Consider the following 12,210-nt stretch of genomic DNA (forward strand, 5'->3'; position numbering starts at 1 on the left):
GAAGTGGTTCAAGTTGAGAGTCTATGTGTTAGAGGGTAGTTTGGTGTCATGCTGTGGAGTGTCTTCACTTGCAGGGCTGATGGAACTTAAGACTTAAACTGTAATCCTTATGAAGACTTCATGTGGATTAGGGCCATACCCCAAGGCAGGTGGAACAGTAAGATAGAAGGAGCCTGGGCCCCTGACAAGGTGGCCACTAAACTAGCCCTGACTTCCTAACCAGATAGTTACGTGAAAGATCAAGAAACTTTCCTCTTATTTAACCTGCTATTCTTTGGTTCTCTATTGCAGCAGCTGATCCCATAGCCTAATAAAGGAGTCAGTGTACATATGGGTTAGCTATTGGCACAATAATACTGTGTAATAAACCATTCTGAAACTCGGTAAGTTGACCTAACAGTTCCCACAGATCCGCAGGTTAGCTGGGGCGCTGTGCTTTAACTCTGTGCTGGTTCAGCTCTGCTTCTTACTCTAAGGCTGCAGATCAGCTGGGGTGGCTCTGTCCCAGGAGTTTTCATTCCGGGGCCCAGGCTGAAGAGTCAGCAGTGACCCAGGAGGAGCTCTTCTCATGGAGAAAGCAGAGGTATAAAAAGGCAAGCAGAACAGTGTGTGGCCTCTTAAAGCCTAGACTTAGAACTGGCATGGTTTCATTTCTGCACCATTCTATGAGTCAAAGCAAGTCACACTGTGTCCTGGATTGAATTATGTCCCCCCAAAAATGTGTGTATCAACTTGGTTAGCCCATGATTCCCAGTATTGTGTGGTTATCCTCCATTCTGTGATTGTAATTTTATGTTAAGAGGATTAGGGTGGGAGTGTAACACCACCCTTACTCAGGTCACCTCCTTGATCCAAGGTAAAGAGTGTTTCCCTGGGGTGTGGCCTGCACCACCTTTTATCTCTCAAGAGATAAAAGGAAAGTGAAGCAAGCAGTAGAACAGAGAGTTGGGGACCTCATACCACCAAGAAAGCAGCACCAAGAGCAGAACGCGTCCTTTGGACATGGGGTCGTTGCACCTGAGAAGCTCCTCAACCAGGGGAAGATTGAGGACAAGGAGCTTCCTCCAGAGCCAACAGAGAGAAAAAGCCTTACCCTGGAGACAACGCTCTGAATTTGGACTTGTAACCTACTAGACTGTGAGAAAATAAGGTTCTCTTTGTTAATGCCATCCACTTGTGGTATTTCTATTATGGCAGCACTAGATGACTAAGACACATGGCCAAGGCCAAAGTTAGGAAACAAGAAAGTACACTCTGCCCACAAAGAGAAAAAAGTGTTGATGTAGGGAAGGGTAAAGAATTGGGGCCAATAATTCTTCATACCCTAGTATGTGAATGAGCCTGATTTGGTGGTTACACACCCTGGTTCCACTCTTCTAGGAGTTTCCTATAAATAGAACTTAAAAACCAAAACCAAACCCAGTGCCGTCGAGTCAATTCCAACTCATAGCGACCCTATAGGGCAGAGTAGAACTGCCCCATAGAGTTTCCAAGGAGCGCCTGGTGGATGTGAACTGCCGACCTTTTGGTTAGCAGCCGTAGCGACTGGAATTGTGTGGGCCTTGAAGCATGCACATTTACTAGAGGAAGCATGATCTTATGGCTGCCACCAGAAATTAGGAAGCAAACACTAAATCAAATGACTGTGCTGGGTTGACTGGCACTCTGGCTTTTCAGTTCTGCCAAGTCATTTTCCTAGACCCCTCTGGTCCAATAAAGTTCTGGAAAATTCTTGAGGGGGAGTTTTTAGTAGTCAAATCTCAGAGGTGCCTAAGGAGCACCTACACCACAGGGACAGTTTTGGTTCTGGACCTCAGTCAGAAATTCATAACATGAGAAGGATCTGAGTCCAAGCAGGAATACTCTTACACCCAGATGGTACTTGTTTTATATGTTTCTATGTTGTGTGTTGTTGTTAGGTGTCGTCGAGACATTTCCAATTCATAGCAACCCTATGTACAACAGAATGAAACACTGCCTGGTCCTGCACCATCTGACAACAGTAGGTTGTGTTTGAGCCCATTGTTGCAGCCACAGTTGCAATCCAACTCATTGAGAGTCTTCCTCCTTTTTGCTGACCCTCTACTTTACCAAGCATGGCGTCTTTTTCCAGGGATTGGACCCTCCTGATAACATGTCCAAAGTAAGTGAGACAGAGTCTCACCATCCTTGCTTCTATGGAGCATTCTGGCTGTACCTCTTCCAAGACAGGTTTATTCATTCTTCTGGCAGTTTGTGGTACATTCAATATTCTTCACCAATACCATAATTCAAATGCATCAATTCTTCTTTGGTCTTCCTTATTCATTGTTTAGTTTTCACATGCATGTGAGGTGATTGAAAAGGCTATGGCTTGAGTCAGGTGCACCTTAGTCCTCAAGGTGACATATTTGCTTTTTGACTTGAACAATCTCAAATCCCATAAGGTGTAAGACTCTATTATGCTTTCAAACACATATGTATAAGCGCTCATGATCTGAACTCAGAAATAAAAATACGTCTACCTTTGTGAGGCTCTTTAACATCGATTACAAGTTACTGTTGTTAGGTGCCATCGAGTCAGTTCCGACTCATAGCGACCCTATGCACAGCAGAACGAAACACTGCCCGGTCCTGTACCATCCTTACAATCGTTGTTATGCTTGAGCTCATTGTTGCAGCCACTGTGTCAATTCACCTCATTGAGGGTCTTCCTCATTTCTGCTGACCCTGTACTTTGCCAAGCATGATGTCCTTCTCCAAGGACTGATCCCTCCTGACAACATGTCCAAAGTATGGAAGATGCAGTCATCATTGCTTCTAAAGAGCATTCTGATTGTACTTCTTCTAAGACAGATTTATTCATTCTTTTGGCAGTCCGTGGTATAGTCAATATTCTTCGCCAACACCACAATTCAAAGGCATCAATTCTTCTTGGGTCTTCCTTATTCATCGTCCAGCTTTCACACTCAAATAAAGCAATTGAAAATACCATGGCTTGGGTCAGGCACACCTTAGTCTTCAAGGTGATGTCTTTGCTTTTGAACACTTTAAAGAGGTCCTTTCAGGAGATTTACCCAATGCAACGCGTCTTTTGATTTCTTGACTGCTGCCTCCATGGTTGTTGATTGTGGATCCAAGTAAAATGAAATTCTTGACAGCTTCGATCTTTTCTCCATTTATCATGATGTTGCTCCTTGGTCCATTTGTGAGGATTTTCGTTTTCTTTATGTTGAGGTGCAATCCATACTGAAGGCTGTAGTCTTTGATCTTCATTAGTAAGTGCTTCAAGTCCTTTTCACTTTCAGCAATCAAGGTTGTGTCATCTGCATAACGGAGGTTGTTAATGAGTCTCCCTCCAATCCTGATGCCCCATTCTTCTTCGTGTAGTCCAGTTTCTCGGATTATATTTGCTTAGCATACAGACTTAATAGGTATGGTGAAAGAATACAAACCTGACACACACCTTTCCTGATTTTAAACCACTCAGTATCCCCCTGTTCTGTCTGAACAACTACCTCTTGATCTATGTAAAGTTTCCTCATGAGCACAATTAAGTGTTCTGAAATTCCCATTCTTTGCAATGTTATCCGTAATTTGTCATTATTCACACAGTAAAATGCCTTTGCATAGTCTATAAAACACAGGTAAACATCCTTCTGGTATTCTCTGCTTTCAGCCAGAATCCATCTGACATCAGCAATGATATCCCTGGTTCCACATCCTCTTCTGAAACCAGCCTGAATTTCTGGCAGTTCCCTGTGGATACACTGCTGCAGCTGTTTTTTTAACGATCTTCAGCAAAATTTTGCTTGTGTGTGATATTAATGATATTGTTCTATAATTTCCATATGCAGTTGGATCACCTTTCTTGGGAATAGGCATCAATATGGATCTCTTCCAGTCAGTTGGCCAGAAAGCTGTCTTCCATATTTCTTGGCAGAGACGAGTGAGCACCTCCAGCACTGCATGCATTTGTTGAAACATCTCAATTGATATTCCGTCAGTTCCTGGAGCCTTGTTTTTTGCCAATGCCTTCAGAGCAGCTTGGACCTCTTCCTTCAGCACCATCCGTTCCTGATCACGTGCTATCTCTTGAAATGTTTGAACATTGACTAATTCTTTTTGATATAATGACTCTGTGTATTCCTTCCATCTTCTTTTGATGCTTCCTGTGTCTTTTAATATTTTCCCCATAGAATCCTTCACTATTGCAACTTGAGGCTCGAATTTTTTCTTCAGTTGTTTCAGCTTGAGAAATGCCGAGGGTGTTCTTCCTTTTTGGTTTTCTATCTCCAGCTCTTTGCACTTGTCATTATGATACTTTACTTTGTCTTCTCAAGCCACACTTTGAAATCTTCTGTTCATTTCTTTTACTTCATCATTTCTTCCTTTTGCTTTAGGTGCTAGAAGTCCATGAGCAAGTTTCAGAGTCTCCTACATCCACCTTGGTCTTTTCTTTCTTTCCTGTCTTTTCAATGACCTCTCTATTTCTTCATGTATGATTCCTTGATGTCATTCCACAACTCGTCTGGACTTAGGTCACTAGTGTTCAATGTGTCAAATCTATTCTTGAGATGGTCTCTAAATTCAGGTGGGATATACTCAAGGTCATATTTCAGCTCTCGTGGACTTGCTCTGATTTTCTTCAGTTTCAGCTTGAACTTGTATATGAGCAATTGATGGTCTGTTCCCTGGTCTTGTTCTGACTGATGACATTGAGCTTTTCCATCATCTCTTTCCACCAAAAAAAAAAAAAAAAACCCACTGCCATTCCACAGATATAGTCAATTTGATTCCTGTGTTTTCAATCTGGTAAGGTCCATGTGTATAGTCACCATTTATGTCGGTGAAAGAAGGTATTTGCAGTGAAGAAGTCCTTGGTCTTGCAAAATTCTATCATTTGATCTCCGGCATTGTTTCTATCACCAAGGCCATATTTTCCAACTACCAATCCTTCTTCATTTCCAGCTTTTGCATTCCAATCACCAGTAATTGTCACTGCATCCTGATTGCATATTTGATCAGTTTCAGATTGCAGCAGCTGATAAAAATCTTCTATTTCTTCATCTTTGGCCTTAGTGGTTGGTGCGTAAATTTGAATCATAGTTGCACTAACTGGTCTTCCTTGTAGGCGTATGGATATTAGCCTATCACTGACAGCGTTGTACTTCAGGATAGATCTTGAAATGTTCCTTTTGATGATGAATGCAACACCATTCCTTTTTAAGTTATTATTCCCGGCATAGCAGACTATATGATTGTCAGATTCAAAATGGCCAATATCAGTCCATTTCAGCTCACTAATGCCTAGGATATTGATGTTCATATGTTCCATTTCATTTTTGATGATTTCCAATTTTCCTAGATTCATACTTTGTACATTCCAGGTTCTAATTATTAATGGATGTTTGCAGCTATTTCTTCTCGTTTTGAGATGTGCCACATCAGCAAATGAAGGTCCCGGAAGCTTTACTCCATCCACGTCATTAAAGTCAACTCTACTTTGAGGAGGCAGCTCTTCCCCAGTCATCTTTTGAGTGCCTTCCAACCTGGGGGGCTCATCTTCCTGCACTATATCAGACAATGTTCCGCTGCTATTCATAAGGTTTTCACTGGCTAATGCTTTTCAGAAGTAGACTGCCGGTCCTTCTTCCTAATCTGTCTTAGCCTGGAAGCTCAGCTGAAACCTGTCCTCCACGGGTGACCCTACTGGTATCTGAATACCGGCGGTATAGCTTCCAGCATCAGAGACACACGCAAGCCCCTACAGTAAGACAAGCTGATAGATACGTGGGGGCGCAAGTCACTAGAAACCTGAAAATCACTACAAAGTAATGGAGAAATTTTTGAGCTTAGACATAGAAGGTTATAAAGTATATAAAGAATGTAAATAACTTTTCAATTCACTTTGACCTAGCATGCTGTGATATAAGAAAACAACATAGTTAATCTCTAAACAATCTCTCATATCTCTAATCTTGAAGAAAAGATGCATTGTTGGACTAGTTTCTAACCCTGGAGAAAAGAGATAATATACCAGTCTTTGATGTCACATTGGCCCTTTTCATGTGGCGTGAAGGTGACAAATTCACATATAAACCTTAATTTCTGCTCATTCACTGAGAGAAGGCAGAAATAGAACTGAGATTCTGTCTGGCACCATTGAGCTTGGACCCTAGCTACAAGGGTCAAGTCATGGTTAAGTCTTCCTTCAGAGATCTCTTGTTAAAGGTAAATACCTGAAGTCTAAATATTTGGACCCTAATCATTGAATCATTGAACTCATATTGTAATTGTTACTGTTAATTCTGATTCTCTTGTTCACAACGAATGTTGTGAGTTCTTACTTGCATGCCTTGTCATGCCTACCTTGCGATGAACTAAACGAGTTGATGCAGGTCAAACCTGAAGATCTCCCTATTGTTTTCTAAGGTAAAATCCTCCAAAACAGAACACCAGGAAAGGAGGAGGCTCAGTCATTGAGTCCAGGTTTGACCAGTCAGTTTCTGTGAAGGAGGCTAGAAAACAGAGCTAGGGCCTAAAGTAGATGATGGACAAAGCCAGACCATGTATTATTGGATGTGTTAGAGTTAAGTAGGATTTTTTTTTGTTGTACTTTAGATGAAGGTTTACAGAACAAACTAACTTCTCATTGAACAATTAGTACACATATAGTTTTGTGACATTGGTTACCAACTGCACTACATGTCAGCACTCTCTTTTCAACCTTGGGTTTCCTGTTACCAGCTTTCCTGTTTGTTCCTTCCTTTTACTTTCTTCCCCTGGGCCAGTGTGCTCCGTTAGTCTTGTTTTGTTTTATGGGCCTGTCTTATCTTTGACTGAATGGTGAACCTCAGGAGTGACTTCATTACTGAGCTAAAAGAGTGTCCAGTGGCCACACTGTTGGGGTTTCTTCAGCATCTGTCAGACCAGTAACTCTGGTCTTATTCTGTCAGTTAGAAATTTTTTTCTACATTTTTCTCCAGCTCTGTCTGGGACCCTCTATTGTGATCCCTGTCAGAGCGGTCAGTGGTGGTAGCCAGGCACCATATAGCTATGCAAGTTCTGGAAAGCTTGATTCAGTCTAGTCACAGTCCTTTTCACATATCCAATATAGTTCATCTTTTTGTTGAGATATTGTGGTCAAACGTTTCACCAAATCAGCAAAGTAAAAACTTATCTGCAGATGACAAAACTTAATATGGCCATTATAACCCAACGAGAATGGGTCCTGCCTGCAGCAACCCTGGAGTCAATTGAGAGACGCCAGGACTTTGAGAAAGAGAAAGTGGACTTTTCTGCAAGCCAGTCAAGCAAGGAGCTCGGTGATTAAGTCTCATATCAAGCTCTCCAAGTTTGGGGATATTAGGACAGTTACAGCGTTCAGAATAGGGAACTTACATATATATGCAACTACATATAATTCATGAAGTTTCTGGGAACAAGCCAGCGATTTCAGGAACTAATTAACATGTATGGGGTACAGTGGGGATGCAATATGGTGGCTGCAGTGTATGACACATGAAGTTTACCTAAGGCCAGCTTTGGGGCTTATTGCTCATGTTCGAATGGAGGCAGAGCAGTTGGTGAGTAGTTAAGTGGCCTTGAGCAGAGAAGCAATAAGACAGCTTTCTGTTATCACACAGAAATGTCTTATCAGGAACTCACAGGCAGGGGGATGATGGGAGGAGGGAGAACAGTTTAACCCTATCAGTTAATTCCAGGAGGAGGAAGAGTTTAACCCTGTCAGTTACATTCCCTCCTCTGGTTTTCAGGGTCTTCAGTCTTGAAGATAGATCTTGATGTAGGTGGTGGCCCAGGCCTCCAGGACTTTTGAGCCTGCTGACCGGTAAGCTTGTGAGTTTAAGCTCTGAGGTTTGTTGAGTTAAGGGGAACTGGATGGGACGCCTGAAGGAGCATGATGTTCACGGCTGTTAGGCAATTTTGAATGAACCTAGTAAGACAGTATAAGAGGCAAGGCAAACACAGATTCTTAAAAGAATTATCGGCGGAGTGACAAGGAGCCAGAGCCAGTGGAAACTGGGAACCAGAGAAGTTATCTGTGACCACCAGTAAGATGGAGTTTTTAGCTGCTGTAAAAAAAGGAGGAAGAACACAATGATTGCCAAGACACTAAAGGCCATGTAAACATTAAGAGCCGAATTCTGATGGAAGGTATCCCAGTTGGAGGGGCACAGGTTAGGCAGTAGCTTTGGTTTCCTTTTTAAACAGGTATTTGAAGTCCTGCACAGGCTTGCAGGTTCAGTTGTTTCGTTGGGGTTGTTCTTGTTGGAGAGGAGCTTCCAGGGACAGTGCATGTTTGAGGCCAGTGTGAGGCACCCAAGCTTTGATGTTTTCCAGTTTATCTGCAGAGTGGTTGGCTAAAAGAACAGCATACAGTCCAGTCCAGTCCATCGGGGCTCAAGGGGCTCCACTTTCCAGGTTTTCAGCAGAACTTGGTTACTAGGCTGGAATGGGTGAAGCTGGGCATCAGCAAGATGTTTCAGAGGGCTCAGAGCAGGTCTGTGAATAGAAGATAGGACACCAGACAAATATTTTCAGAGAGCGAGTTCCCTGGTGACAGAAACCTGAGTATTGGCTTGAAGGCAAGTAATTTTTAAGAAATTGTTTTCCATACATGATTTTAAAAAGCACTCAATTTGAGCCCACTTCTGGAAGTGACCTGTACTCACAAAAGGCCTAAGGACAAAGCTCAGGGCCAGGTTATTTTTGTTTCTTGACAGATTTTGGCAATTTGGTTTTTTTCCTTGATTTATCTTTCCAACTTTTCTGCTTGGCTGTGGTTTCCAGGCTGAGTGCAAGTTCCAGGTAATTCTTAGAAGTTTAGAGACTTTTTGTGTAATTTGCAAGGTGAAATGAGATCCGTTGTCATTTCCGATCATTGCAGGCAGGCTGAACTTGAGAATGAAGGAGCCATTTTGTAGCTTTTGATGTTTTCTGTTTTACGAGGGTCATTTATGAAAATCCATTTTTGTTCTCCTTTCAGCTATTTGTTTGAGATCTCCAATAATGTAATTTGAGCTGTTTTTGGAAGCTGTAGAGGGTTAAGTCTGGGTTTGAAATGGGCTGGTCAGACAAGTCCGGCCAACTGCGATAGACTTCTTCAGCAGTTTGGAGACAGTCATCCGCTGGCTCACCTGCAGGGTTTGTTGGTAACTGGCTGGCTGGGTTCAGGGTAGAAGTTACCTTGAGCGTGACCTCTGGATTATCCAGGGGCTGGGCTTGGTAGTGGGCCAGTCAGCCTGCTGTGGGCCAGAGCCTGCTTTTCTGTTCCAGTATGGTGAGAACTGTATGAGTCACAAACACAGTCACAGGCTGACCTAAGGTATACTTTCCACTCATCCCTGAGGGACTGGATCTAGAAGTTTAGAAAAATATTCTGCTGGTCTTTTTCAAGGACCCAGTTGTTGAGTTAAACCTCTGTTGCGACTCCCTTCATTTCATGTACCTGCAGTTTGATGGCCTTTCTGAGGTCTGGAAGTCCAAGTGCCAGGGCAAAAGCTAGCTTTTCCTTGATTTTCAAGAAGACTTACTGACCTTTGTCTGTCCTTGTCTGTCAGAGTCCTTTCCTCCAGTGGCTTCACAGAGAGGCTTTGTTATTAACCTAAACTTTGGGACCTAAATCCTGCAAAAACCAGCCATACCTAGAAAGCCTCCATGTTGCCTCTGGATGGTTGGGGTGGAGATGTGGAGGATCTCCTGAATGGGCTCTGTCAGCAGGGCCCCTCGACCTAGAGAAATCTGGAAACCTAGGTGAGTTACCTTTTATTGTGAGATTTGAGCCTTGGCAGCAGACACTCCAATAACTGGCCTGGGCTAGAAAGTTCAAAGTTAGAGTTGTGTTTTTAGCTGAGTCCTCTTTGGTAGGACTAGCGACAAGGAGGTCACCTACATATTGAAGAAGGAGACCCTCGAGATCTTTTGCCAGGGCTGTTCCAATACAAGTGGGACTATTTTTGAATGCCTGAGGGAAAACAGTCCAGCAATATTATCCCCCCACCCCCCAACCCTCTCGCCCCACAATAGGGTTCCTCTCATTCAAAGGCAAAGATTTCCTGAGATACAGGGCCTAAAGGAATGCAGACGAAGGTATCTTTCAGGTCTAGGACAGTAAACCAGGCATAGTCTGGAGACAGGGAGGTTAGGAGGGCATGAGGGTTTGGAACTATAGGGCGCAGGTCTTCAGTTACCGGACTGACTGTACAAACCGATATTCTCCTGTTTCTGGCTTTTTTATCAGGAGCACTGGAGTGTTGAAAGTGGGTTTACACTGGCTGAGGAGCACCCTTACAGACGTCTTTTTTTTTTACCCTGATTACTTGCATAGCTTGAGGAGAAAGTGATCCTTTTAGGTGATTCAAAATAGGTTGTTTCTGTATCAACAAGAAAATCTACATGGTTATTTCCCACCTGTAATGTAACCAGGGACTCGGTGGATGAAGCTTGGAGGTGGGTGGATGACCCCAGTGCTCGTCAGTCTGAACCTTCAGGCTGGGCAGATTGAAGCATCTCAGGGGCAGCTGGGCTTCTGCTGGGTTTCTGGTTCTGCCATTCCTTCTACCAGGGCCCCTCCTGTTTACAATAAGAACACTGATTCCGACCTAGTGCAGGGAGGCTTCTTGACAGTGCCTGAGGCAGATGTCCCTTCGGATGGTTATGTTGGCCTGGTTCAAAAGGCCGCCAATCCAGAGTGACCAAGAGGAAAGCTGCTTGCAGTTTGGACCTGGTCTCTGTTGGTGTACACTTTACAAGCTATTTTAACCAATCATGCTAGCTCATTCCTAGACTCTCCTCGGCTTTTTGTAACTTTTTTCTAGTGTCTGGTGCACTTTGACCAATAAATACCATGTTTATCGTTTTTGCTTTCTCTGGGCTTTATGGGCAAACCACATCTGTACTTTGCTGGAATGCAGCAAAAACTCTTTCAAGGAAGGTAGATGGATCCTCAGTTGGTTCTTGACGGACCTCTTAAGCCTTATTTAAATTTCTTTTGGAGCGATTCATTTTAACCCTGTAATAAGACATAAGACAAGTTCGAAAATGGTTCAGCCTGCCATTTCCCAGAGGATTATTAGGGTCTGAGCTAGGCTTAGAAGAAGGTATTGCTAGATCGGGAGCTTGCTGAATAGGGTTGTTGGGCTGATGGAGGGGCTCTGCTTCTTCCCTGGCTTTTCCTGAGACTGATCTCCGCTCCTCCAGGCTCAAAGGAATATCCGAGAGTACCTGACAGTCAGCCCAGGCAGGGATATGAGTGGCAAAGATGGAAGTAAAATGATCTGCCGTATGTTTCGGGTCCTCTCCATAAGAGAGGGAATTGTTTTCTCCAATTGAACAAATCAGATGTAGAGAATGGGTGGGACTAATCTTGGAGTTCTGTTTTCCTCCTGCCCAGCAGGAACCTGTCTTAGTGGAAGCCCTGTTGCCTGTTGCCTTGTTTCAGGTAGGGAAGGCCCCTATCCGAAAGTTGTACCACTTCACGTTTGCGGCAGAGAAGCCATTTCAGAGGTGGGCTCACCCGCCCCAGGCTGACTGGCAAATAACAAGGGTGGGGCTGACCGAAGGAAGAGGGGAAAAATCATCTTCCCCTGGGGAATCAAAGACCCTTTGCCTCTTTACCTCAGTTTAAACCATAGTTTTACATTGCATTTCAATGTTTTTGTTGTTATATAAGGACATAAAAGCATCAACATACATTTTCACATCTCAGTTATTTTCCGGAGTGCAAAACGAATCTAACTGGAGAATAGTATTACAATTTAGGGAGCAATTTTGAGGCTAACATTCCCCATCAGCCAATTGATATTGTGGCCACGCAACGTTGCAGAAAAACTTCATCCTACCTTTTTTTCATAGGATCATAAACAAACAAAAAATCCCAATTACTTAGGATGCATCCTAGGGGGCTGCCCTTTGGTATATCTTATGTGTCCCCATACCTGAGCCCAGGCCAAAACCAGAAACCAGAAAAACCAGGACCTAGGCTAAAAACAGAAGTACTAGAACCACAACGATCAAGGTGAAGAGGGGTTTCTTATGACCAGAATAGGATAACCCTCAACCACCCAGATTCTGACAGAAAGGGCAGTTCTCTTGGGCTTGCACTGTCATGACCCTCAACCACCCAGATTCTGACAGAAAGAGCAGTCCTCTTGGGCTTGCCCCTGTCTCCTAAGTCACTAAGCCCCTGAGAAGCCCTTAGGTACATGT

At 43.4% G+C, this 12,210-nt stretch overlaps 1 protein-coding gene across 2 annotated transcripts in view; it reads left to right on the plus strand.

Moving 5' to 3' along the window:
- The first annotated feature begins 7,486 nt into the window (after positions 1-7,486).
- The window catches only part of LGALS9 (galectin 9), a 43,424-nt gene continuing 38,700 nt past the window's right edge, over positions 7,487-12,210 (plus strand). The window contains exon 1 of one of the 2 annotated variants that reach the window (XM_023556176.2): positions 7,487-7,831. The gene's annotated coding sequence lies outside the window, so the exon portion shown is untranslated. The remainder of the gene's footprint in view (positions 7,832-12,210) is intronic. The other variant, XM_023556174.2, reaches the window with a different exon arrangement.

Source organism: Loxodonta africana, chromosome 18 (assembly GCF_030014295.1).
Source record: "Loxodonta africana isolate mLoxAfr1 chromosome 18, mLoxAfr1.hap2, whole genome shotgun sequence".
In the NCBI taxonomy this organism is placed as follows: Eukaryota; Metazoa; Chordata; class Mammalia; order Proboscidea; family Elephantidae; genus Loxodonta; species Loxodonta africana.